The 26,257-nt window shown below is 39.1% G+C and overlaps 1 protein-coding gene across 1 annotated transcript in view; it reads left to right on the forward strand.

Annotated features, from left to right (window-relative positions):
- The first annotated feature begins 5,933 nt into the window (after positions 1-5,933).
- LOC124782512 (adenylyl cyclase-associated protein 1) overlaps positions 5,934-26,257 on the forward strand; it is a 266,157-nt gene continuing 245,833 nt past the window's right edge. Inside the window, exon 1 of the mRNA XM_047253947.1 lies at positions 5,934-6,048. The gene's annotated coding sequence lies outside the window, so the exon portion shown is untranslated. The remainder of the gene's footprint in view (positions 6,049-26,257) is intronic.

The raw sequence follows: 26,257 nt of genomic DNA on the forward strand, positions 1-26,257 counted from the left end.
ATCCTAGACTCATGAACTTGTTTAAAACGAATGGCTGATTAACACAGCATCTAGTGGACTGCTCTATGAAAGATCCGGCATATTTAAGAATTTTCTCGGTAAGGAGCGAGTATTATTTACCATATATGCTGACTCTGAATATCTCCTCGCTCCTATGGTGGGCTGTGGGGGCATTCCTACTACCTCACGTATCACACTCATAGAAGGGCAAATACCTTTTATAGCATCATGTCAAGCTACATACATAAGTGATTCAAGTCTTAATCATTTTCATTTGTACATTGGGAATAACCCTGTGGATTGGTTGCTTTCTGAGCCCGAAAGCCTTTGCAAGGAATGTTGATGATATTTATAATAACACTATTCCAAAGACGAAAACGAAGAAGGACAAATTACTGTACAAGAATGCTGTGGACTGTTATAGTTGTTAGCAGCCATTAGATAAAGAAGCGGAAACACCATGTAGGGATCACTGCCATCTAACAGGCAAATTCCATGGTGTTCTGCAAATTGCAAGCAAATTGGATTAAGAACTGCCAGGACACATATCCGTTTTCATTGACAGTTTAAGTCAGTATGATGCTCACTTCCTAGTCGAATACTTGACTGATTATAAAAACAGCAGAGACCATGTTAGCATCCTGTCAGACACCACTGAGAGATACATTTCGTTTCCAAGGGTAGTCACTGAGAAGATTACACTGAGATTCCTTGACTCACTTAATTCATGCAGGCACCACTACAGAAACGTGCTGAAATGATAGATCAGTAGGAATGACATCTAAGTCGAACTGCATTTCTCAATGATGCTAAGTTTCAGCTCATAACGAAGAGTGGGGTCTACCCATATGAACCTCTGGATTTGTGGGAGAAGATCAACAAAACCACATTGTCTGATATAACCACATTCCCCTGTATGCTTCCAGGCACTGCCATATCGTATACAGAATAGGGACACCCAATGAGTGTATAGCAGGAGTTTGACATCCCTAATCTAAGGGATTATGCAAAACTTTATACGGACACAGATATGTGCTTACTTGCAAATATTTTCACTTGATTCTGGAGTGTGTGCTGGACACAAACGATCTGGACCCTACTTATTACTACATCATGTCAGGCCTTTCGTGGGTCACCATGTCAAAAAAGACATGTGTCAACACTGAACTCTTAATCGGTGTTGATGTGTTGTTTTTTGAATGAGGGATTCATAGCAGGCTTTGTTAGTGTTTCCATAGGCAAACAACCTGTGAAAGTGTCTGAACACAGTGGGAAATCACTGTGAGCATCATGCAAACTAACTGGATACGTTAAATCTACCTCTAGAACATACCCTATTTCAGATTCTGCTGGCACATTTGATTTTTTACCCCAATCTGGTGCTTTCCTTATCAGACAGCCTTCGAAACCCTTCAGCAGGTGGATTTGTTACATAATTGCCCATATAACTTGTTTGCACCGAAGTACATGATGTAACTTAAATCATGAGATGCATTACACCGTTCACACTTTGAAGGTTGTTTACCTTGGCATGCCTATAGAAACACGGACAAATCCTACAATGAATCCCTCATTCAAAAAATAACATATCAACATCTATCAAGAGTTTGATGTCTTTTTTAACATGGTGCCCCACGAAAGATCTGGCTTGGTGTAGTGATAAAAAGGATCCAGATCGTTTGTGTCCAACACACAGTGTAATGCATCTGATGATTTAAGTTACATAATTTACTTAGGTGTAAACAACTTATATGGGCATCATGTAACAACTTCTACCTGTTGAAGGGTTTCGAAGTCTGTCTGATAAGGAAAGCACCAAATTGGCAAAAAAATCAAATGTGCCAGCAGAATTTCACATAGGATACGTTCTACAGGTAGATTTAACACATCTAAATAGTTTGAATGATGCTCACAGTGATTTGCCACTGTGTTCAGAGCACCAGTTTCCAGAAAATGGTTCCCACCCCAAGCCAATGACAATGCTGGAGGAAAAAACAAGAAATATTAGACGATTCAAAAAAGCCTGCAACTGTGTCATTCATGATTTAAATAATGAAAACTGCACCAAAATGAGATTTTCACTCTGCAGCGGAGTGTGTGCTGATGTGAAACTTCCTGGCAGATTAAACCTGTGTGCCGGACCGACACTCGAACTCGGGACCTCTGCCTTTCGGTGGGCAAGTACTCTACCAACTGAGCTACCCAAGCATGACTCGCGCTCCATCCTCACAGCTTCACTTCTGCCAGTACCTCGTCTCCTACCTTCCAAACTTTACAGAAGCTCTCCTGCGAACCTTGCAGAACTAGCAGTCCTGAAAGAAAGGATAGTGTAGAGACACGGCTTAGCCACAGAGTGAAAATCTCATTCTGGAAACATCCCCCAGGCTGTGGCTAAGCCGTGACTCTGCAATATCCTTTCTTTCAGGAGTGCTACTTCTGCAAGTTTCGCAAGAGAGCTTCTGTAAAGTTTGGAAGGTAGGAGACGAGGTACTGGCAGAAGTAAAGCTGTGAGGACGGGGCGTGAGTTGTGCTTGGGTAGCTCAGTTGGTAGAGCACTTGCCCGCGAAAGGCAAAGGTCCCGAGGGCGAGTCTCGGTCCGGCACACAGTTTTAATCTTCCAGGAAGTTTCAAAACTGCACCAGTTATTTATTTTTTGATTCTTAGAATAATGGGTTTCAAGAATGTATTCTCATTTTAAAGTGCAGTATGTGCACTAAGCAACTGTAGCAGTTTCCATTATTTAAATAATGAAGTTGTAAACACTGCTTTTAGCGATCGCTTACCCCAAATTATAATACCATCTATTACAGGAGACATAAAAACCTCCACAAAAGAGTGAATGTCATGAAGTTTAGTAATGAAAATTTAGATTACTTTTCTTTTGAAATAGCTTTTACCAGTTGAGCAATAGTAATACATTCTTTACAAAATTATAAAAAGTGAATTGGAGCAGTCTTAAAAAGATCATATAAGAATAAAAAGAGTTTATATGAGTACTCAAAACGACCCACGAATTGTGTCTTATTAACTGTTTTAAACAATAGAAAAATGTTCTTAGATAAGTGATATCAAACTCAAAGAGATTAGAAAATGAGAAACAAACAGAAATTTCCAGTAATAAGACTAAAGCAAACTGTAAATCATAAAAAATAGGCGCAATATCATTTGCCACAGCAACATAGACCTAAATGAAGATTACAGTGTAGAAACTGGCCTCACATTAGTTCATTTAAGAGTTAGTCTTTAAACATAGCACAACAGCTGATTACCAAACATCACAACACTCAACAGATAGCAAGTGACTAATTCCAGATTCAAAAATTCATACAATACACTATTCAAATCTCCTACCTATAATATCTAGTGAATTATATGTGATTACAAAAAGATGATGGAGTAAATAATCAGTGAGTGCTAATGAAATACCAAATATTATCATTAAAGCAAGTATAATATTTATTGTAGAACCATTAACAGATATTTACAATTCACCAGTCATTAGTGGTCGATTCCCGAAAATCTGAGAATTCCGAAACTATGGGTACTGCACAATAAAGGAGACGAATTTGTGCACTTTAGACCTGTATAGTTTAATCATGATTTGGCAGAATTCGTAGGGAACTGATAAAACATGATTATGAGCTGGCAGTTCCACTGGGTTAGCTGTCACAGCCTTCCTAAATGAAATATTATCTACAGTAGATAGTAAACAACATGTTTCTGGTATGTCCCTTGATATTAGCAAAACTTTTGGTCTAATAGTTGATGATAATCTACTGCAGAAACTAAATAATTATGTAATTCGAGGCCCACCAAGCATATGACTCCGTTCTTATCATCAACAAATCACTCAAAGAAAATACAAAGAAGCGGAAAAATACGATGTTTCTTGTTTCTGTAATAATGCACAAAGAAAAACAGATAAGGAGTCCCACAAGAGTCAGTTCTTGGACCCATGCTGTCCATCCTTTCTGTGAATGATGGCGCAACAAAACTTTTCCCAGATGGCACAAACATCCTCACTAGATCATACAATGAAGATAGCCCACGGGAAACAGTTGGACTTGTAATACAAAATTGAATAATGTGCTTAAAAAAACAGGCTTAGAATAAATTCTGAAACAACAGTGACACTCCGTTTTGACACTCCACAGAAATCCCACCATGTAACATCAATTTTTAGTATTACTGAAGAAATGATCATAGTGATAGATGTGAGAAAATTTTTAGGTGCACATATGTAGAGAGGGAGATGCATCTGAATGATCTAAATAAAAAGCTAAATGCAATTATTTATGTACGAGTCCTCACACAAAATACAAGGCATGCATCAGAGGTAACACTATCATGTGGCAGTATCCTATCGCTAACAGGAAACTTTTTTAGGGGAAACTCCATAACTAGCAGAAAAACATATACATTACAGGAAAGCATGTCAGAATAATAAAACAACATAAACACACATAAAATACGCCTATAAACCATTATTTAAAAATCCCAATATACTGCCCATTCCTTGTTTATATATCTACAAAACATTTATCTTCACAAAGTGAAATGCCTTAACAGAAATCGAGAGAGGTGGAGCAGTGCTTAGCATGCTGGACTAGCATTCAGGAGGACGACATTTCAATCCCTCATCCGGCCATTCTCATTTAGGTTTTCCGTGATTTCCCTGAATCGCTCCAGGAAAATGTTGGGATGGTTCATTTGAAAGGGCATGGCCGACTTCCTTCCCCGTCCTTCCCTAATCCGATGAGACCGATGACCTCACTGTCTGGTCTTCTACCTCAAAACAACCCAACCCTTTAAAGAAGACATTATCTTCAAGTGTAATTAAAATTGTCACTCTTATGATACTAGGTAGAATCATAAACAATACAAGAATTAGGAACATTTCTGACACTGTAATGTATAACTGTAAGTCATATGTTTTTTAACATAAACCAAATTTATATTTGACTGGAGTGAAACTGGTTGTATTCTGTTGCTGAATTTTTGGAACAGCATAAAAATTGTCGTAATTGATCACACATTCTTAATCATAGGGCTTACTTATCCCATTCAGATTTTTTATTTGGTTTTATAATTAAATTACCAATATGCAACACATATTGAGTTATTATTTCAAAATCATAGTGTGCATAAACTGTATTTACTATCTCAAACCTGTCCTATATATTACTTGCAAACTATGTCTCGAATCACGATTTACAGGACCAATAAAGAAATAAAAATACAAATTTCATAAACATGCTTCTTCAGTTGTTTTAACTTCATCTGTTATTTGTTGACCAGCCTGCTTTCAGTCATGCGCTACTACAGGCACAGGAGTGTTTGAGGTCACCAAATTCTTTACTATTAAATCTTGTTCAATGAGTTTGCTTGCAAGTTTTTATCCACGGCTGACAGAAGCATAACTATCTTCCTCATTTTGCCACTGTTTACATTTTGTTGGCACTCTGGATACTGTGCAAGTCTTTGGAGTCTGCACACTGTCAAAAATCTTTTCTAGTAAAATAATTTGAAACTATAGGTGAATCAAATCCGATGCCTACGATACCTCATGCAGGAGTAACCAATGAAGGGAGAGAGATGAATTAATTAGAACTGGTTGCAGCCTTTGAACAAAATACCAATCATGTTTCCTACTCCTCAGAAATTAATAGACTAGACACGTTATCATAAAGATATCCGTCTTAAATACAATGTGATATGTGCAAGTAATGCGCACTGAAATTTTTGAAGAAATCCGTTTGGAACACGACGCATCCACACAGAGCGCAAGTACCAACACGTACAGATTCTTAATCTTGCGAATGTGAGTTTCATTAAGTCTTACATATTTGGTACTCAGTTGATGAATGATAAGTTGTGATAATTTTACGTATTCGTCTATTGGCCGGTGAGAAGTATTTCGGCGCGTCGGATGTTTTCCATTTCCTGCTCACGCCCATCTTTGTAATCTTTGCTTTGTAGTTGGCAAGTGAATAATATGTCATAGTCGCTGCTGAGGTGTGGGGTTGAAGTATATTAAAATTTCTGTCAGTGAGTATAATTTATATACTACCTATCAAATTACAACGTATATTTAATAGGTATATGATGTGGTTTTTTTTTTATTGTTGTCACAGTCAGTACGTTGACCATAGAAACGTAATGCTATAGCTTGTTACAAGTTTTCGTCTGCGTATCCGAGTACTTGTTGTTTACTGGACGCTGCTGATAGTTAACATCAAATTAACGTCATTCTGATGTGCGTGTACGAGCAGTCTGAAGATAGTGTTTGACAGTTTTTTTCCATGGTCCATTAATTTGTAAAAATCCGTTTTCTTTCTTTGAAGCACAGTGCATGCCCGGCGAGATACAAATTGCATTTTTGACGAATCCTTTTGCTAGCTACCTAGTTGCTGTAGTTTTGTATCGTGCACAGTTTTTCTGATTTCGTGCCTTGTCTTCGATGGATTGCAACATTTGAGCACCTGATTCACCCATTACAGTGCCGTGGTTTATTTGCGGTTCAGAGTTTGGTTTGCGAATTATTATAAGTATTGAATTGTCGTGAGTGGGGTGCAAGCTGCATGATAAAAGTGTGGTAAAATTTTTGGACCTAATTTGGAGCTTATGTAGTCCTACACCATCTTCGGTGGAGCGTTGTGAAATAGATATGAAGGAACTGTCAGTAATCCATACAAAGCGAAAAAGAAGGAAGTCCAGGTTTTGGAGGAAACCAAAACTCAAGAAATTTGATGTATTAACGTGTGGACTGCATAGAAGGGAGAGCGAATTGGAGAGGTGACATTAATGGAGACACCTTGGGCAGTGAACGGGAGCTATGCTAAGTGTCAGCTAAACAGAATATGGAAACGACGTAATTGAGCTTGATATGAATGGCAAAGCTGTATAGAGTGTGATAGTGATAATTTATTGTTCATACTGATTGTATCTTTTATTTGCTCGTCTTTCATTGATATATACCTTTACTCATTCCATATCCCTGAATGTTCATCTGCATGGGATTTACTGAACATTGCAAATGATTGAATAAATATCACATATAAGCAATTAGGATCACAGTACACTTCATGGTATCTAACAGTGACACCACCATTTCCATCTGTGGCTTAAATCATTTACCAACTGTTTAATTTGGTAGATGAGTGTGGAAGTGAGAACCAGTTTTATTCATACCAATTCAACTTTCGTACAGTTTCACTAACAAATTGGATGGCGATATAGCAGTTTTCAGGAGTACGTATATTGGTATACTTGACCATAAACATGATAAAGTTGCATGTATACCATAACCATCTACATATAGAAGTGCTGAGTAATGATAAAGATACTAGTAAGAAATGTTCATCTGTATATAGAACTGCTGTGTAGTGATAAAATGATGATAAGAAATTTTTGTAGGAACAAAAGGCTTATTGAAATACACAAAATTGTCCCCTCTGATAACAATTTAGGTCACTTCTCTTTGGAAGGATTTGAGTCTAATGGTGTGTGTGTGTGTGTGTGTGTGTGTGTGTGTGTGTGTGTGTGTGTGTGTGTGTGTGTGTAGCATTTGGTGTTTCCTTTCTGGTAATTTATATTGGAACATTCCCTCCTCCCCAAGCTGATATTTGGTTGTGGTGCTACTGACATCTAGCATAGCCTGGACTCTAGGTTAGGTTGAAAGGTGATAATCTGGTTGAGAGTTCGCAAAACAAACAAACAAATGTAAATTCCAAATAAAGGCTGTGGTACTGGAATAGATTGGCCTGTAACAGAGCCTAACGTTTGCGTCAGCAGTAACATTTAAGTGTGCTTTGCTGTCTTTAATGAACTTTTCATCAGGTAAACAAAAATGAAAGGTCATTTCAGAAAATGCATTAGATAAGGATCACATCTGAGTATTTTGATGCATATTATGTATGTATATATCATACATAAACTATGAAGAATGCAAGGGAAACCCATTATGTAACTTTTACATGAAAGCCAGAATGAGATTTTCACTCTGCAGCGGAGTGTGCGCTGATATGAAACTTCCTGGCAGATTAAAACTGTGTGCCCGACCGAGACTCGAACTCAGGACCTTTGCCTTTCGCGGGCAAGTGCTCTGCCATCTGAGCTACCGAAGCACGACTCATGCCCAGTACTCACAGCTTTACTTCTGCCAGTATCTCGTCTCCTACCTTCCAAACTTTACAGAAGCTCTCCTGTGAACCTTGCAGAACTAGCACTCCTGAAAGAAAGGATATTGCGGAGACATGGCTTAGCCACAGCCTGCCCGCGAAAGGCAAAGGTCCCGAGTTCGAGTCTCAGTCGGGCACACTTTTACATGAAAGGTTCCTAATTGTTATTAGAACTCCCATATTCCCTCTGTATTCCACTGGACATGTATCTGGAATTCTGCCTTAAGCAAAATTACTGGACCAACTGAAATATTAAATACCGCCACTCTAGCTCGCAACCAAGCTGTCACCTTTCAACCTAAACTACATCTTGTGGTACACTGGAAATCAGCCCCTGACCATAGCATACACTTAATAAAATAAAGGATGCAAAAGAAGTGCTGTAATTCGTCTCTCCTGTTTCTGTTTGCAAACATATGACACACACCTCACCACATTACATTATGGGATGAAGCTGATGTACACAATTTGTAGGTTCAGCTCATTCAACCAGCCTATTAAAGTACTGAAGTCACCCATCAGTGTGTGCCAGTCCTAGAACTCATAAACATATGACTTTGGTAACAAGGTTTACATAATTTAATGTAATGCTTAGTAGCAGATGATAAAGTTTCTACCATGTTTTTCAGTCTCCTAGCTAAAGAAGTGCGTAGATTTGTGTTTTTTTTTAAAACTCCCACTATGTTTCCAGGATTTGTTCCCACGGACAATGAAAAGTGTTAAATAGGGCAGTACAGTGTGACAGAGTCCAACTGGCAGTTGGGCATAATAAGTGGACGTTTAATGTGATGAAATCCTAAGATACTGGATTTTCTCTCACCTTCTTGTAATTTCTGCGATCGCACACAACATTCCACTTCAAAAGATTTTATTGCAGTAATCTATTCATAGTAAATGTATGTTGGATATGTTATCAGTTTCAGAGGAAGAAAATGATTCTGGGATTCTGACACCACCTCACAGATGGTGTTGTATGTGAGTAGAACATAAGAGTTGTACATTACAGGAAATTTGATTTTGGGGTTTTCCTCTCCCAGACTTCTTTACTTTATGGCCGACAGATTTCGCTATAATCTGAGATGCAAAATGCACTATAAGCTTCTAAAATGAGAAAAGAAAAATGCACTAAATTTCAAAGTGCGCTATGTGCATAAGCCACGTGCTTGGAAAGCCAGCGATATTCCTGGGAAGTTACATTCATCGCAGCTGTTATGGCCACTGCCTTGTCACTGAGTTTACAGGTGCAAAATCAGCTAAATTTTCCTACCACTTTAGTGACCTCTTCTCTGGGAATGAAAAGTAATGTTTATGCTGCAACTAGCAAGGGAATTAAAAAAACAAGCAAAGATATTTTTCTTCACTGTGTGGAGTAAACAGCTTCCCGGGTTCATTTATCTTCCCTGGAGCCTGCCAATACATGCCCTTGGCAATAAAGACATCCTGCTCTTCCGTTTATAGTGCTGTTTATCGTACTTTATTTGGTTGAGATGTCACAGAAAAGAAAGTGACTTGGTGGAAGCAGAAGAGCCTTCAGTAGTGTTACAAGAAGAAAAAATATGTATCCCAAAGGATACAGTCAGATTGCTTCAGCACTACGTCACAGACTATGCAACTCCACTTCGGAGAATCTTCCAACAGTGCATTTATTTTCTGACAGTTGTGATGATCATAACAAGAATAAAGGAGTTTGGGGAATGGTGTCACACTAGCTGCTTTTAGAAGCTCACACACTTTTAGTACAAATGACAGAATTATTGGTAAACTGAAAAGAGCATTCAGCCACAGGTGTGTGATTGAGAGCCCAAATGAAGAGACAGATCTGCTAGAAAGGCATGCTACAGTAATCCACTTGGAACAAAGCTGTGCAGTTGAGAGCTGGAAATCCTACTCGCGTGGTATCCTCAAACAACCCAATCAACATTTCAAATTCCAGAAGTCATAAAAAGTTACGATCAGATGTAGCAAGAGCAAAAAGTTGACTTTAGATAAATATGACCCATTTTACAACATTGAAGTAAGTTAATCTGAAAGCATGTGCAAAAAGAGAGGGGGGGGGGGGACTTCAGGCAGATCAGTTGCATAGAAGATATTGAAAAGGCGTTAAAGTGAAGATACCAAAACTGAAGAATATCAGGTGACTTTTATATCCCCACTCTGGTGAAAACTGGAATGCAAACAAAAAAATTGCAAATCTACAAAATGCTCCTTGCTGCTGAAGTTGCTATTTAAGTAGGCCGTATAGGTGACAGTGAAGAAAATGCCGGTAGGAACAATTTTGATATAATGGAAGAGGATGAAGTGGACTTCATGTAGGGCAGTATTTATTACATGCTCATATGACTTGGTCACACTGCTGCTATTGGCCATTATGATAAAATTAGATTTTTTCCTAATTTTTTTACAGTACATAAGAATACTTTACTTAATTTTTGAACAATGGAAAATTTAGGATGGAATGTAACAGTACTACGAATAGGAAGTTTTCACTCACCATATAGCAGAGATGCTAAGTCACAGATAGGCACAACAAAAAGATTGTCACAAATAAAGCTTTCAGCCAGTAAGGCTGTCATCAAAACACACACACACACACACACACACACACACACACACACACAACTGCAGTCTCGGGCAACTGAAACCACACTGTGAGCAACAGCAGCACCAGTGCATGATGGAAATGGCGACTGGGTGGAGGAAAGGAGGAGGCTGGGGCGGGGAGGAGGAGAGATGTAGGGTAGGGGTGGTGGACAGTGAAGTGCTGCAGGTTAGATGGAGGGCATGGGAGAGGTGAGGAGTGTGGTGTGAGGGGGGGGGGGGGCAGTTAGTGGAGAAGGAGAGAAGTGAAAAGACAGGGTGCGATGGTGGAATGGGGCTTTGTAGTGCTGGGATGGGAACAGGGAAGGGGCTGGATGGGTAGGACGGTGGCTAATGAAGGTTGAGGCCAGGAGGGTTACGGGAGCGTAGGACATATTGCAGGGAAAGTTCCCACCTGCAATGTGCAGAAAAGCTGATGTTGGTGGGAAGCATCCATACAGTATAGGCTGTGAAGCAGTCACTGAAATCAAGGATGTCATGTTAGGCAGCATGCTTAGTGACAGGGTGGTCCACTTGGTTCTTGGCTACAGTTTCCAGAATGAGATTTTCACTCTGCAGTGAGGTGTGCACTGATGTGAAACTTCCTGGCAGATTAAAACTGTGTGCCGGACCGAGACTTGAACTCGGAACCTTTGCCTTTCGCGGTCAAGGGCTCTACCAACTGAGCTACCCAAGCACGACTCGCGTCCCGTCCTCACAGTTTCACTTCTGCCAGTACTGAGTTACGAGGCGAATGCTCCTCTGCAGCCAGATGTTGGGACTTTGGGAGGTGGTGGGAGACTGGAAAGATAAGGCACGGGAGATTGTACAAGGTTGAGAGGATAATTACGGTCTGTGAAGGAAGGCTTCTGTGTGCCCCTCAGTATATTTCGAGGGACCGTTCATCACTGCAGGTGTGACCACAGAGGAGCATTCCCCTCGTAACTCAGTACAACCCAGGACTGGAGCAACTGAATTACATTCTCCGCCAGAGTTTCCATTACCTCTCATCGTGCCCTGAAATGAGAAATGTTCCGACCACTATTCTCCCCACCTCTCCCACAGTGGTATTCCGCTGCCCACCGAACCTACACAATATAATCGTGCATATCTACACAACCCCTGCTGCCTACCCAACCCCTGTAATAGACCTGTCCCATATATCCTCCCACCACCACCTACTTCAATCCGGTCACAAACATCACATATTCCATCAAAGGCAGGGCTACCTGTGAAACCAGTCATGTGATCTACAAGCTAAGCTGCAACCACTGTGGTACATTCTATGTGGACATGACAACCAACATGCCGTCTGTCTGTATGAATGACCACCGATAAACTGTAGCCAAGAAACAAGTGGACCACCTTGTTTCTGAGCACGCTGCCAAACATGAAATCCTTCATTTCAGTGACTGCTTCACAGCCTGTGCCATGTGAATCCTTCCCACCAACACCAGCTTTTCTGAATTGTGTAGGTGGGGACTTTAACTGCGATGCATTATGCGTTCCTGTAACCCTTCTGGCATCAACCTTCATTAGTCACTGTCCTCACCCATCCAGCCCTTTCCCTGTTCCCATTCCAGCACAGCAAAGACCACATTCCACCATCACACCCAGTCCTTCCACTTCTCTCCTGTTCCACTACCGCCTCTTGCCTGCCCTCTGTCTGACCTGCAACACTTCACTGGCAACTTTCCTTTTCATAATATTGTTACTTTAGTTTTTATTTTCTACAAAATGGATGTTGAATAAACTACTACTGGTGTCAGTAGGTTTGACTTCACCATATTTTGATGCTACAGTATTGTTTAATTTTTCAACTAGTACTTGTGAAGTGTTAATTTGTAACACTGCAGAGTTGAACATTTCATTGAATTAATAATAATAATAATAATAATAATAATAATTTGTAAGAAGTTTGGTATCTTTATTAGCCCATGTCTGTTCTTTCCAATCCTTGTCACAATAGTAAGAGGGTTTGCAAGCTGACAGAAAAACGAAATGGAAACCCATTGTCTTCCAAAATCTACTGAATGCATCATACAGTTGCAAAACACACTGTGTGTCCAAGAAATATTTAAATAGCCAATTACTAATGTTCATGTTATCAGCTACTATATAGATTTGTTAATCTTTTTTTAAGGAAAAGCTCTGTCAGCTTTCTGATAGTTTGTGCAGGTTATTTTTCACTACTCAAAATTTCTTATAGTGCATATAGATTATTTTGCATATGGTCTCCTTATATAAAGTACTAAGAGTAATGTTACTGTACAGTTATGATTGTTCGGTGCAATGTGTATAGACAGAATTGCATTTGAACTTTCAGATCGTTTTGAAATTAGTTCATATGTGAAATTGCAGAGATCAGGAAGACAGTGCATACAGAATGGGGTATGGTACCCATATTTGATATTTGATGTACAGTTAGCAGGAAACTATGTGGATGAGTTTATTGTAAGAGGGCATGTTTTATATAACAAATTGAGGACATTTACGTGGGCTGGGGCAGAGGTTGTTGCTTTGATCTGAACATTGCTCACACCAATGTAAAGGTCAATGCAAACATTTAAGTCGATTTTTAAAGTATGCGGACAGGAGTCCCCATCTGGATAGCTGAGCATGTTAGTCACTTCTGGGACACAGGGAGGTGCACTGATCTCGGATTTAATCTGCCTTGTGTTTTAATCTTGAAGCTTTGTGTGTTGGTTAGTCTGGATGCGATTTTCGGGCAGTTTTCCTCATCCATCAAGGTAAACAATGATCTGGTTCTCATGTCGTGCCAGAGTTACTTTGTGCACACATCTTTCAAAAAAGATGCCATGCGATTAGAGTAAATGCAGACGAAAGGGGTACATGGATTCTTATCTGAGGGGGAGGGATCTGACAGTAGCTTTAAAATGCGTTTGGGAGTGGCAACGCATTGTAATAATATCCTGTATATGTGAATGGTTGGCTCTTTGCACATTAGAGAAGTACCATACCAATACCGACGCAGTGTAGGCTGATTGAAAGACACTAGAAAATATGAGGCAGACAGGAATAGTGTGGAGAATGTTTGGGTAGGAGAGGTTTCTAGATTGATGCAGGAGTTGGAGAGCATTTTAGAGTGCAGTATGATCTCTTGTTATGAGTTACTTTGTAGTTGGAGGTGCCACATATGCAGCAAAGTCATGGCACCTACTGGCTGCTGTTAGTTTTCACAGACAGAACTTTTGTTACATTTTGGATCACTTCAGATTCTCTACACAATTTACATACTTTATGTCCATTTGTCTTGATGTGCTGCACCGGAGTGACTTATGTATTAACAGAACAGTGTGTGCTCAGAGGTATTCTGCCAATTTTTGAATAATTTCAAATATTAAACTAACTTTTATTTGGTGGTTAGTTTTGATTTACTATTACAATGAAATGAAATATTTTTAACAATAACCAACCAGTCCTGTTGTATTTTTGTTTTCTGTGTTGACTAAATTAGATTTAACGGGGTTTGGAACTGTTTTGGTGTGACTGAGTATACTGCGCAAAGGAGAGAGAATGTAGACATGTACAAGCAATCTTTCATGTGATTCCATTGAATATTTACTGTACAATGATATTAAATACAGAGGTCATCACCAGAATCTGCTGGATGAGTTTATTATTCTGCCATATATTAACATTTAAGTCTTCTTAGCAAAGAGGCCCATGTAGAAAAAATAAACACAGTAATAGAAAGTGAATCGATAACAAAGAGTAATGAGCAAGGTGTTCCTGTCAGGAGGAGGAGTAGATGAGAAAAGGACAATGGAAGTTAGAACAGCAGTTACTACATACAAAAGGTAACATGTTTGGAAGCTGAATCATCATTCAATGCTGGGGTTTGGACATTGTGTAGAAAAGATATAGCGACAGTCTTGAACAGTGTGGATCTTCTCGTAAGACTTAAGGGGAAAAAAAGACAACAGATATAAAAGTTTTTCCTCTAGACTATGTATGCAATAGTATAAAATGATTTCCTAAAAGTGTAATTAAAACATGAATGATAAAGCATTGTTTGTTGTTTGAAATATGCATAATTTGTAACACCACTGTAACGTGCTGGCTGCCTAACGATTAGTGATGGATATTTCACTGGCAAGCCAGGCACACAGCATTGTGAGGCTCTGCTGTGGCCAGTGGCAGCCACACAGCAATCACTGTGATAAGGAACTAAAGTTATAAAGTTAAACTGGGAGAAGAGTATAACAGAAAGGCTTGTAGGTAGTAATGAAAGAACATTTAGTTGATGTGTTGCTCACACCTCCCTTAGTTGAAGGTGTTCATGGATTACTCATTGAGTATATTTGCTGCATATAGCATTAAATAACTCATTAAAGTATGATAGAATAGACAGAAAATGGTTGTCGTGACAGCTGATAGAAATCAACACATTGTTTCAAGAACAGTTGGAATTGCTCAGTGTTTTTGATCTGGAGCAGTCTTTCTTGTCATTGACCTCTATCTTACTAATATTTTATTCCATTAGGCCCAGCAACAATGAGTACCCGTCCCCTGACTGTCTCTTGTGCAGCTGTGGTACCTGTAGGAGACTTTTGTTTGGTGGTTGATTGAGCAATCTAGACAAGAATATACACTGAAGCGCTAAAGAAACTGGTTTAGGCATGCGTATTCAAACACAGAGATATGTAAACAGGGATTATACTGCGCTGTGGTCGGCAACACCTATATAAGACAACACGTGTCTGGTACAGTTGTGAGATCGTTTACTGCTGCTACAGTGGCAGGTCATCAAGATTTCAATGAGTTAGTGTGTGGTGTTACAGTTCGCGCACAAGCCATGGGGGACACACATCTTAGAGGTAGTGATGAAGTGGGTGTTTTCGTGTATGACCATTTAGGTGTGTACTTTGAATATCAGGAATCCAGTAAAACATCAAATCTTTGAAATTGCTGTGGCCAGAAAAAGATCCTGCAAGAACGGGACCAACGATGACTGAAGAGAATAGTTCAATGTGACAGAAGTGCAACCCTTGTGCACATTGTTGCAGATTTCAGTGCAGGGCTATCAACAAGCGTTAGCGTGCGAACCATTCAATGAGACATCATCTATAAGGGCTTCTGGAGCCGAAGGCCCACTCGTGTACCCTTGATGAGTGCGTGACACAAAGCTTTATGCCTTGTCTGGGCCTGTCAATTCCGATATTGGACTGTTGATGACTAGAAACATGTTGCCTGGTCAGACGAGTCTCATTTCAAGAATGAGATTTTCACTTTGCAGCAGACTGTGCACTGATATGAAACTTCCTGGCAGATTAAAACTGTATGCCAGACCGATACTCGAACTCAGCTTGGATAGCTCAGGTGGTAGAGCACTTGCCCGCGAAAGGCAAAGGTCCCGAGTTCGAGTCTTGGTCTGGCACACGGTTTTAATATGCCAGGAAGTTTCTGAGTCTCATTTCAAATTGTATCGAGTGGATGGACGTGCAGGAGTATGGAGACAACCTCACAAATCCGTGGACCCTGGATGTCAGCAGGGGACTGTTCAAGCTGGTGTAGGCTCTGCAATTGTGTGGTGTGTGTGCAGTTGGAGTGATATGGGACCCCTGATACCTCTAGGTATGACTCTTGACAGGTGACTTGTGTGTAAACATCCTGTCTGATCACCTGCACACATTCATGTCCATTGTGCATTCCGATGGACTTGGGCAATTTCAGCAGGACAGTGCAGCACCCACAGGTCCAGAACACACTTCTGGGATTAAACACTTCTGCTGGCCACCAAACTCCCCAGACATGAAAATTATTGAGCATATCTGGGGTGCCTTGCGATGTGCTGGTCAGAAGAGATCTCCATCCCTTTGTACTCTTACAGATTTATGGACAGCCCTGCAGGATTCATGGTGTCAATTCCCTCCAGCACTGCTTCAGACATTAGTCGAGTCCATGCCATGTCGTGTTGCGACACTTCTGCTTGCTCACAGGGGCTCTCACAATTTTAGGCAGGTGTACAAGTTTCTTTGGCTCTTCAGTGTATTATTGAGCCAAAAATGGTCAGGGGCCCAATGAACGACTTTATGTCCAGTGTATTGACTGTTGATTTACTACTCAAATACACAGGTAGAGGTTCTGTTCTTCCCAAGCTTCCTGTAGAACCAATGACTCACATTAAAGAACAAGACTTAAGTCTCTTTATACACAATACTATATTGTTGTGCAGAGTAACAACCTCACAGTTCCATATACAGTAGTGTGATTGTAGTAAGTCATCTCCAAAGTGACAACCAAACTACCCACTGTCCTTTTACAGCTCTTAATTCCTCTTCCAACCTCAGCAATATGCTAGTCAGACCCCGTCCCTGTTTCTGAACCTATTTTCTTGCATATTACTATATTTATGACCAGAGAAGTCTGAAGATTGTTGGAAACAACCAGTGTTGTATACTAACTGATGTGCGATCGCTTTTCAGATATGTCGATAAGAACACTTAGATTGTTTTGAACGAATATTTGGTTTCAGTATCAATATTGTGAAAACTAGAGAGTTTGAAAAGAAATGTGGGTGTAAATGCTAGTCACCATTACACTGCTTTACAAGCACACAGCATAAACTATTGATGGAATGGAATGAAGGAGAAGTTTATAAAATATTTAAGTGCTACGTCAGTCTTGATAACTGTGGCTGATTGGAATGGTATTGCGGGAGAGAAAAAGGAAGAATGGGTGTCTGTTGGACAGAATTGGAGAGCAACATATCCTATATGATTTTCTGTTTGGTAAATTTTAATATCAAGCAGTTGAATACGAGAACTCTAGGATGTCGCAGATGCCCTCACAAGAAAGAAAGTAGCCCGCAGTTGACCTATAAAGGGCAAAGGATGATCTTCTCACTGACGATAGTGCACACCTTTCAAGGTGCCGTGAGCACTTTATGAAGTTGCTGAATAGAGATTGATGAGGCAGAGTATGGACAAGAAACATACCCTGAAGATGAAGCTGATCTTGAAATGATAGGAAATAAGATTAGTTCAGAACCATCTTCAAAGGAATCGATCAATAATAGAGTAGCTAAAGAATGTAATGGTTCTAGGGGCGGATAACATTGCACCAGAATTTCTGATCACGAATTCTGTCACAGCCACAGATCTTCTTCACCCTCTTTTGGTACAGATCTGGAACTTGGACAGCGAACCATAGTAGTGGAGAGGAGGACTCTTCATCAACTTGCCCAAATAAAGGAGCCATCATCAACAGCCACAATTAGAGGCAAATCGTGTTGCTTATGATTCCTAGCAAAGTGTTGATGCAGATAATCCTTAATAGAGTCAAGGTGGAAATTGAAATCCAAATAGTGCAGTTTGAGAAGTAACCATTCCTGTACAGATCAAATAAACATGCTTAGTCATTATCGAACAATCAAATGAATTCATCACTAGTCCTTATATTCTTTTTATAGACTTTGAAAAGTTCTTGAACTCTATTAAAAGAAGGCAGATGAGGAAATCTTTGAAAAGTACACAATATCAGAAAAGATGGAAAAGGTTGTCAGGGAGGCTTTCAATATACAGACGCCATGTCATCAGCAAGGGTAAAGTTAAGAATCCTTCCCACTTAAGTCTGGAGTTTGTCAAGGGTGTGTTTAATCTTTAACTATCTTTTTTACCAGTGCTGGATGAAGTGGTGATGAAAGTGATGGACAAAAAGTAATTTTTTTTTTGGGGGGGGGGGGGGGGGGGGGTTACAATATGAACTAACTGAGCAAGTGGAGAGTCTTAATTTTGTTGACATCATCTGCCTCTTCTTGCTGAACCATGTTGACATGGAAGGGAAAGCCAAGATTTTTGGTCTAAAAGTCAATGTTACCAAGATGAAAATTATGAAAATAAATACAAGAAAATGAGAAAGCTGAAAGTGTTCAATGAGGATGTTGAAAGGATAAAAGAGTTTACGTACCATGGTAGTGTAGTTAGTGAAGAGGGAGGAACATCTGCCTATGTCACAGTAAGAACCCAAAATTTTGAATAGGGCTCTCGTCCAGCTGTATCCATTAAGGAGGACAAGAGAAATTTCTGTAACAGCTAAACTATGAAGCATGCCTGGAAAGTAAGTACCATTTTGCAGCACTAGTGTCACAGTCACACATATTTGCACTTCTCTCTGGGTCATTGTCTTTCCACTGATGCCATTACAGCCAGATTGTGTTGTGTTTACATTTGTTACAGGTCATTCGAAATGTTTAACGCAATATTTGAGCCCCCCCTGACTGAAGTGTATTCCTATAATAGTTCTTTTTTAATGCATAAAATGTTAAGCCAGCTGAAATTCATTTTCAACTTTTAGAGGTTTATGGTCAAAATGTTATGGCTGATGGAATGGTTAGAACATGGGTGAGACAGTTGAATGATGGATGAACAACTGTTCATGACAAAGCACAGAGTATGCAGCCTTCTGCTATCCATGATGATGGTTTGATTGTGAAAGTGAATGAGAAAATGTATGAAAACAGACAGTTCACCTAGTGAGGAATGTCCACAAATTTCAAAAACTTTTTAGCATGAGACTGTCGAAAATACTTGAATTTTCTGAAAACGCTTACATAGTCGTCAAAATGATGCAGCTTGGCAGTACTTTGACATTTCAGAACTGAACACTGTTGAGGGAGATAAAGTCTTTTACAGAATTGTGACAGGTGATCAAACTTCGGTTTGTCGTGTCACTCCAGAATAAAAAAAATAAAAAAAATTTGGTGAAGTGAAGGCACTCATGTTCCCAGGAAACAAATATTTCCAACAATGTTAGCACAAAAAATCGTGCACTATGTTCTGGGACAGACAGGGTGTTCTGCACGTTGAGTTCCTTGCCACAAGACACACCATCGATGAGATAAGATACTGTGAAACACTAAGAAACTTCAGTGCACAATTCAAAATGAAAGGTGTGGAATGCTCAGACAAGGCACTGTGTTCCTCCATGACAATGAACGTCGCCGTTCTGCTGGCATCACTCAAAACCTTTTTCAGGGATTTGGTTGGGATCTTCCACCTTTTGACAATGAGTTCTTCGTGAACTTGAAACATGATTTTGGAGGAAGGTGCTTTTGGCAGTGGTGACAATGCAAAAAAACTGAATTCTTAAAATCTTTTGGTCAAATGTGATACCCAGTGAAGGCCTCTGGACTCAAATGAGAGAACAACATATTGCCATCTAAATCAAAAAAAGGAAGTGAAGCTAGATCGGAGACCCTTTGAAAAAATCTGGATGCTGTAAAACACTCTGCTGGAATTCAAGGGGTGAAAGGAGACAAGACAGGCCAAAGACCTTTCCGGGAGAGCACAGTGCAAGAAGACACAGAGGAGGAGGAGGGGGAGGGGAAACATTTGCAGATTTGAAGATAATCTGAAATGCCCCAGTGGAGCTTTGTTGAGGCTCTGTGCTCTGCGTAAGAGCATCAGGAAATAAGTCAAGGAAGATAGTTGAGTATAGGAGCTATTCAGCCACACAGCAGAGCAGTATTCAGCTGTTGCTAGAACAGTTACTCATAGCGTAGTTGCATCTGCTCTCAAGAAGTTCCATCTCGTCTTCCCAATAATTTCTTGTTGCTTTTAAGTATGACAGCCAGTTTCCAAAAATAATACCAGAATCCACTATGTTATAAATCTTTCTAAAATTACATTCAGGAACTTGAGATATGTGCGTGTTTCCTGAATCTGACCAGAAGCTAGTAGTTTTCTTTCCCATTATGGAGTAGAATATTGTTATTTCTGTGTTTAGTGGAATAGGTTGCAGGCGCAACAGAACGTAATGTTGTGATGATGAATAGAAAGAAGCAGAATTAAATTGGAGAAAATGAGACAAGTTACAAATTATTTGAGAAGGTGCTGTCACTTGGCCAAGTGAGTCTGTCCTGTCAGAAAAAAAAGAGGAAATATAAAAAATAATTTGAGCTAGAGAGGCCACCATAGATACAAGAAAAGCAGAGATATAACTGCCATCAGGAAACTCGATGATATCAGAGGTAATTATTGGAGTTGTGTGTGTGTGTGTGTGTGTGTGTGTGTGTGTGTGTGTGTGTGTGTGTGTGTTTTTTTTGCAGAAGAATGAACTGACAGGCATGTAAGAGAACATCTGAAGTCCTCATGTGAGCTATCCAGTAGTGTGCTGAAAGGTTGTCAAAGCTATAAATGATTCACGTTCAAAGAATTGAGGAGGAGATGGTGATGAGATGCTTCTGGATTAGTGGGAAATGGGGAATTAGAGTATCTTCCATTTTTTATTGTACTTATTGATGAGGAGACTTGCCATAAGGTTTTTGGAAAAGTATTATCATCACAAAGGTATGACTAGACAAACAAGAAAACTGTAAGGTGAACACTGACATTCCATGCAGTTGTAACACAAACTAATAACTGAGGAAAGCCAAGAAGTAGTAATTAAAATGGAAAATAAGAAAAAAAAGAACATTTAATGTTTATAAGAGTTTACGGTAGAGTGAAGGCTATTGTTTACTAGTGTGAAAAACCAATGAAAGTGTAGAGAAAAATTTCTGAACAGGGCTAAAACTAAGGCAAACAGTTAAGAGACTTCAATTTAACATAAGACATGACTGAGAAGAAACTGGGAATAAAATAGACCATAAGGCACAACATTGCATTTAAGTAAAGGATAAACAATGCAAAATGAATGAGTTCTGTATAGTAGAGAGAATAGTTATTTGGTAACTATCAGAACTTGCAAAGAGATGTTGGAGTAGTGAAATGTCCTGCCATTTTGGAAACTGGGTTGCATGAAGTAACCAGTTCAAAGAGACATCAGAAGCAAATTGTTAGAAGTGATGAAAGCTGTCATAAACAAGCGAGCTCTACTGCTATCAAGTATTAATACTCATATGAGAAAGATATTTGTGGAATTGCAAATATGTAACAGTGTTTACATGAGAGCACAACATGGAGCATAGGGGAAACTATAGAAGATACTGGAAGCATTTGGGACTTTGTGTGCCAGTATATTTAAAGTTAAGCAGACATGTAAAGTAGTAGTCAATAGTAAAGATTGTATTGTTTAAATACCAACCAAAAACGAAAATTTGAGACCTCTACAGTTGGATTGGTGAATTGTGTTTTTTTTTTCTGCTTGTGGGATCCAACATAGTGTCTCCCAATCCAATAGAACACCCAAGGATGCAGAATATTTCATTTGTATATTTATTTATTGTTTACTTACTTACGTACATGCTTAATTACTCATTCGTGTTCCACAGACCCTTTACTGCTCGTCTAGAGGCAGCGTCTTTGACTTCTGATCAAAGCGCTCTGCACCATGGTTTCAAACCCGGCCACTACTTAAATTTTGAATAAAATCATTCGCAGTGGAGGCTAAAGACATTTGGCGCAAGAAATTGCTCTCATTATGCCAATATCTGTGTTAAGAGGGCAGAGGAGGGGGACGAGGTTCAGTGCACCCCCTTGCCCTGGAATGGGAACTGCCCTTGAAAGGTGAAAGAATAAAAAATGATCAACACAACAGCATTAGGATCCAGAAGGCAATGGAAACCACAGAATGAAAGAGACATAACTTGTATCCAAGGGTGTTTAGCTTAACTGAAAATTTGTGATGATCTCTCCATTGACAAAAGATTCCAGATTAGTCCCCCATCTGGATATTCAGGAGGGAATTGCCAAGGGGTAGGTGACCATGAGAAAAAGATTAAATAACCAATGATGGGATAACATTCCAAGAGTCCAAGCATGGGATATCAGAAGTTCGAACATAGTAGGAAAGCTAGAAAATCTGAAAATGGAAAGGCTCAATCTAGGTATGTGAGGGGCCAGTGAAGTGAGATGAAAAGAGTATAAGGAGTTCTGGTCAGATAAGTTTAGGGTAATATCAACACCTTCAGAGAATGTTATAACTGGAGTAGGATTCATTATATAGAAGAAAGTAAGGCAGAGAATTGAGCTACCGTTAACAGGTCAGTGACATGGTTGTTCTCATCAGATTTGACGGCAAACCAGTGCTGACAGTGATAGTTCAGGTATATATGCCAATGTTGCAAGTAGCAGATGAAGATACAGAGAAAGTGTAGGAGGATAGTTAATAAGTAATTTGGTATGTAAGGGGAGATGGATATCTAACAGTTGTAAGGGATCCGAACGTGGTTGTAGGGGAATGAATAGAAGAAAGGGTTACAGGAGAATATAGGATTGGCAGTAGGAATGAGAGAGGGGAAAGACCAATTGAATTCTGCAATAAATTTCAGATGGTAATAGTGAGTACTTCGATAGAAAACCACAAGAGGGAAAGTAAATGCCGAAAAGACCTGTAGACACAGCAAAGTTCCAATTTGATTGCATCATGGCCAGACAGAGATTCCAAAACCAGATATTGAATTGTAAGGTGCACCCAGGTGCTGATATAGGCTCAGATCACAATTTAATAATGATGAAGTGTAGGCTAAACATTACAAGAATTGTTTGAAAGAATCAGTGTGCAAGGAAGTATGGTACTGAAGAACGACTAGATGCATTCAAAGTTCGCTAAGGCTATCGACACTTATAAGGAAACCAGTGTAGGCAGCACAGTTGAAGAGGAGTGGAGACGTCTAAAAAGGATCACAGATGTTGGAGAGACAAATATGGGTACTAAGAAGATAATTGCAAAAAACCTTGGCAACAGATCGACAGATTAACTGATCGATGAAATAAGTTCAAAAATGTTCAGGGAAAAACAGGAATAGAGCAATATAAATTATTTAGGAATGAAATTAATAGCAAGTTCAGGGCAACCATGGATGAAAGGCTGTAGGAAATATGTGAAGAAATTGAAAAATAAGTGATCGTTGAAAAGACTGAAGCAGCATATAGAAAGGTCAAAACAGCTTTTGGTGATATTAAAAGCAAGTGTAATATTGAGTGTGCAATGGAAATTCCACCAGAATAGAGAGCTGATAGATGGTAGAAGTATTTTGAACGTCTCTTTGAGGCTTATGACTTGATAGAAGAAGAAATTGAAGTCAGTATGGAAGAGGCCCAATATTAGTCAGAATTTAAAAGAGCCCTGGATGACTTGAGACCATATAAGGCAGACGGAATAAATAACATACCATCAGAATTTCTGAAGTGGCAAGCAAATGACTGTTCAAGTTGATATGTAGAATCTATGAGACTGGTGATGCTCCATCAGATTTTCGGAAAAATATCATCCACAAAATTCTGAAGTTGCAAGGGGATATAAGTGGAAAAACTATCGTACAATCGGCTTAACATCTTGTGTACTCAAGCTGCTCTCTAGAATAATATACAGAATAATGGAAAAGAAAGTGGAGGATCTGCTAGATGACATTCAGGTAGAATTTGGGAAATACACATAAGAGGACATTCTGATGTTGTGCTTAATAATGGAAGCAAGGCTAAAGAAAAGTCAAGACACATTCATAGGATTCGTCAACCTAGGAAAATCATTTGACTGTGTGAAATGGTGCAAGACATTCGAAACTCTGAGGAAAATAGGAGTAAGCTATAGGGAAATGCAGGTATTGTACAATATGTACAAGAACCAAGAGGGAACAATTAAGACTGCATGACCAAGAAAAAAGTGCTTGGATTAAAAATGATGTAAGACAGGGATATAGTCTTCTGTCCCTACTGTTCAATTGATACATTGAAAAAGAAATGAAAGGAAGGTTGAAGAGTAGAATTAAAATTCAGGGGGTGAAAGGATATCAGTGGTAAGATTTGCTGATGACATTGCTATTGTCAATGAAAATGGAGAATTATTACAGGATCTGTTGAAGAGAATGAGCAATCTAATGAGTATGGATTACGGATTCAAAGTAAACCGGAGAAAGAGAAAGGTAATGACATGCAGCAGAAATGAGAATAGTGAAAAGCTTAACATCAAAGTTGATAATCACGAATCAGAGGGATTCAGCTTCCTTGGAAGCAAAATTACCCATGACAGGCGAAGCAAGGACTACATAAAAAGCAGACTAGCACAGGCAGAGCGCACTCCTGGCCAATAGACGTCTACTGACATCAAACATAAGCCTTAATTTGACGAAGAAGTTACTGTATGTTTGGTGTAGAGCATTGTATAATACTGACTCATGGACAGTGAGAAAACCAGTACAGAAGAGAATCAAAGTGTTTGAGATGTTGTGCTAAAGAAGAATGTAGAGAATTAGGTGGAATGATAAAATATAAAATGAGGTGGTTCTTCGCAGAATCAGTAAAGGAATTTATGGAAAACACTGACAAGAAGAAGGAACAGGAGGATGGGACATGTGTTAAGACATCCATGGTGCTAGATGGAGCTGTAGAGGGGAAAAAAAAAAACTGTATAAATATGCCCAACAAATAATTGAGAACTTAGGGTCAAGTGCTGCTATGAGGTGAAGAGGTGAGGGCAGGATAGGAATTTGTGGTGGGTTGCATCAGACCAGTCAGAAGACTGATGCCTCAAAGAAATGATACACCAAGAAAGCCAAAGGTGAAGGTATGCCTAAGGCGTGAAAGGCTTTCAGAATTACTATCACTTTAAAAATCAATCAAGGAAGTCAATGGTTAAATTCTTGAGTGGAACAAAAACAGGACTCACATTTTTATAGCCAAACAAAGTGTTGGAAATGGAGAAATAGGGTATCACATTGACCAGCATGAGGCCTAGTTTTGCAAAAAAAGTTTCAATTGTTTGAAAGTAGTCAAGGAAAAGTTATTCAAGGGAAGATTTTTGTCCAAATTTTCGCAGTCAAATGAAGTGTGCAAAATGGAGAAATGTGGTCAAATTAACTAGTGCGAGGTCTAGTTTTGCAAAAAACAATTGTTTGAAAGTAATTAAGAACAACTGTTACTAATTACGTAAATGAAGAGTCAAAAATTTCATCCCTTCAAGGCCTAGGTATGTTGTGCATAAAAAGTTTCGTTGGTGTGGAAATAAAGTTTTTTCTTTCACGTTGAAAAAATAAAATAAACATCCAACTATAGCATAAAATGAAACTTCCTTGCTTTCTCTTAATTTGCATGCTCATGAAAGTAATAGAATACTGGTCAATATTTAAATAAATTATGTTTCGTGCTTTCTGAACTTTAAAATTAAGAAAAATGCAAGAAGTAGAAGTTATCAATTTTTTTCTGAATTGATTTGGCTAAAGGTAATGAATAAAATAAGTTAGAGGAACATTTGGCATGCCTTTGAAAGATGCTCGAAATAATGTTCAGCAAATGAGTTGCCAGTTGAGAATTTAAAGTTCAATGTTTAAATTAGAATCTTAAAGTTTTAAAGAGTAGGCCCTCTAGAGGATATTTGCTGTATTATGAGCATCATTTAGAGATGCATCAACAGTTTCTTTGACCTATTGTATATCTTCATATGTATCTTTTTTTCCAAGTTCTTTAATGTACTTGTAAGGTTCCTTGGACCATATGAGTCAAACCTACTTCGTCATGGAACAGGTCAGTGTATAGTGTACATAATGCCAATTAGAAAATTTATAAACAAAAGAATTAATGAAACATGAACAACATTGA

The sequence above is a fragment of the Schistocerca piceifrons genome, chromosome 1, assembly GCF_021461385.2.
Source record: "Schistocerca piceifrons isolate TAMUIC-IGC-003096 chromosome 1, iqSchPice1.1, whole genome shotgun sequence".
Taxonomy (NCBI): domain Eukaryota; kingdom Metazoa; phylum Arthropoda; class Insecta; order Orthoptera; family Acrididae; genus Schistocerca; species Schistocerca piceifrons.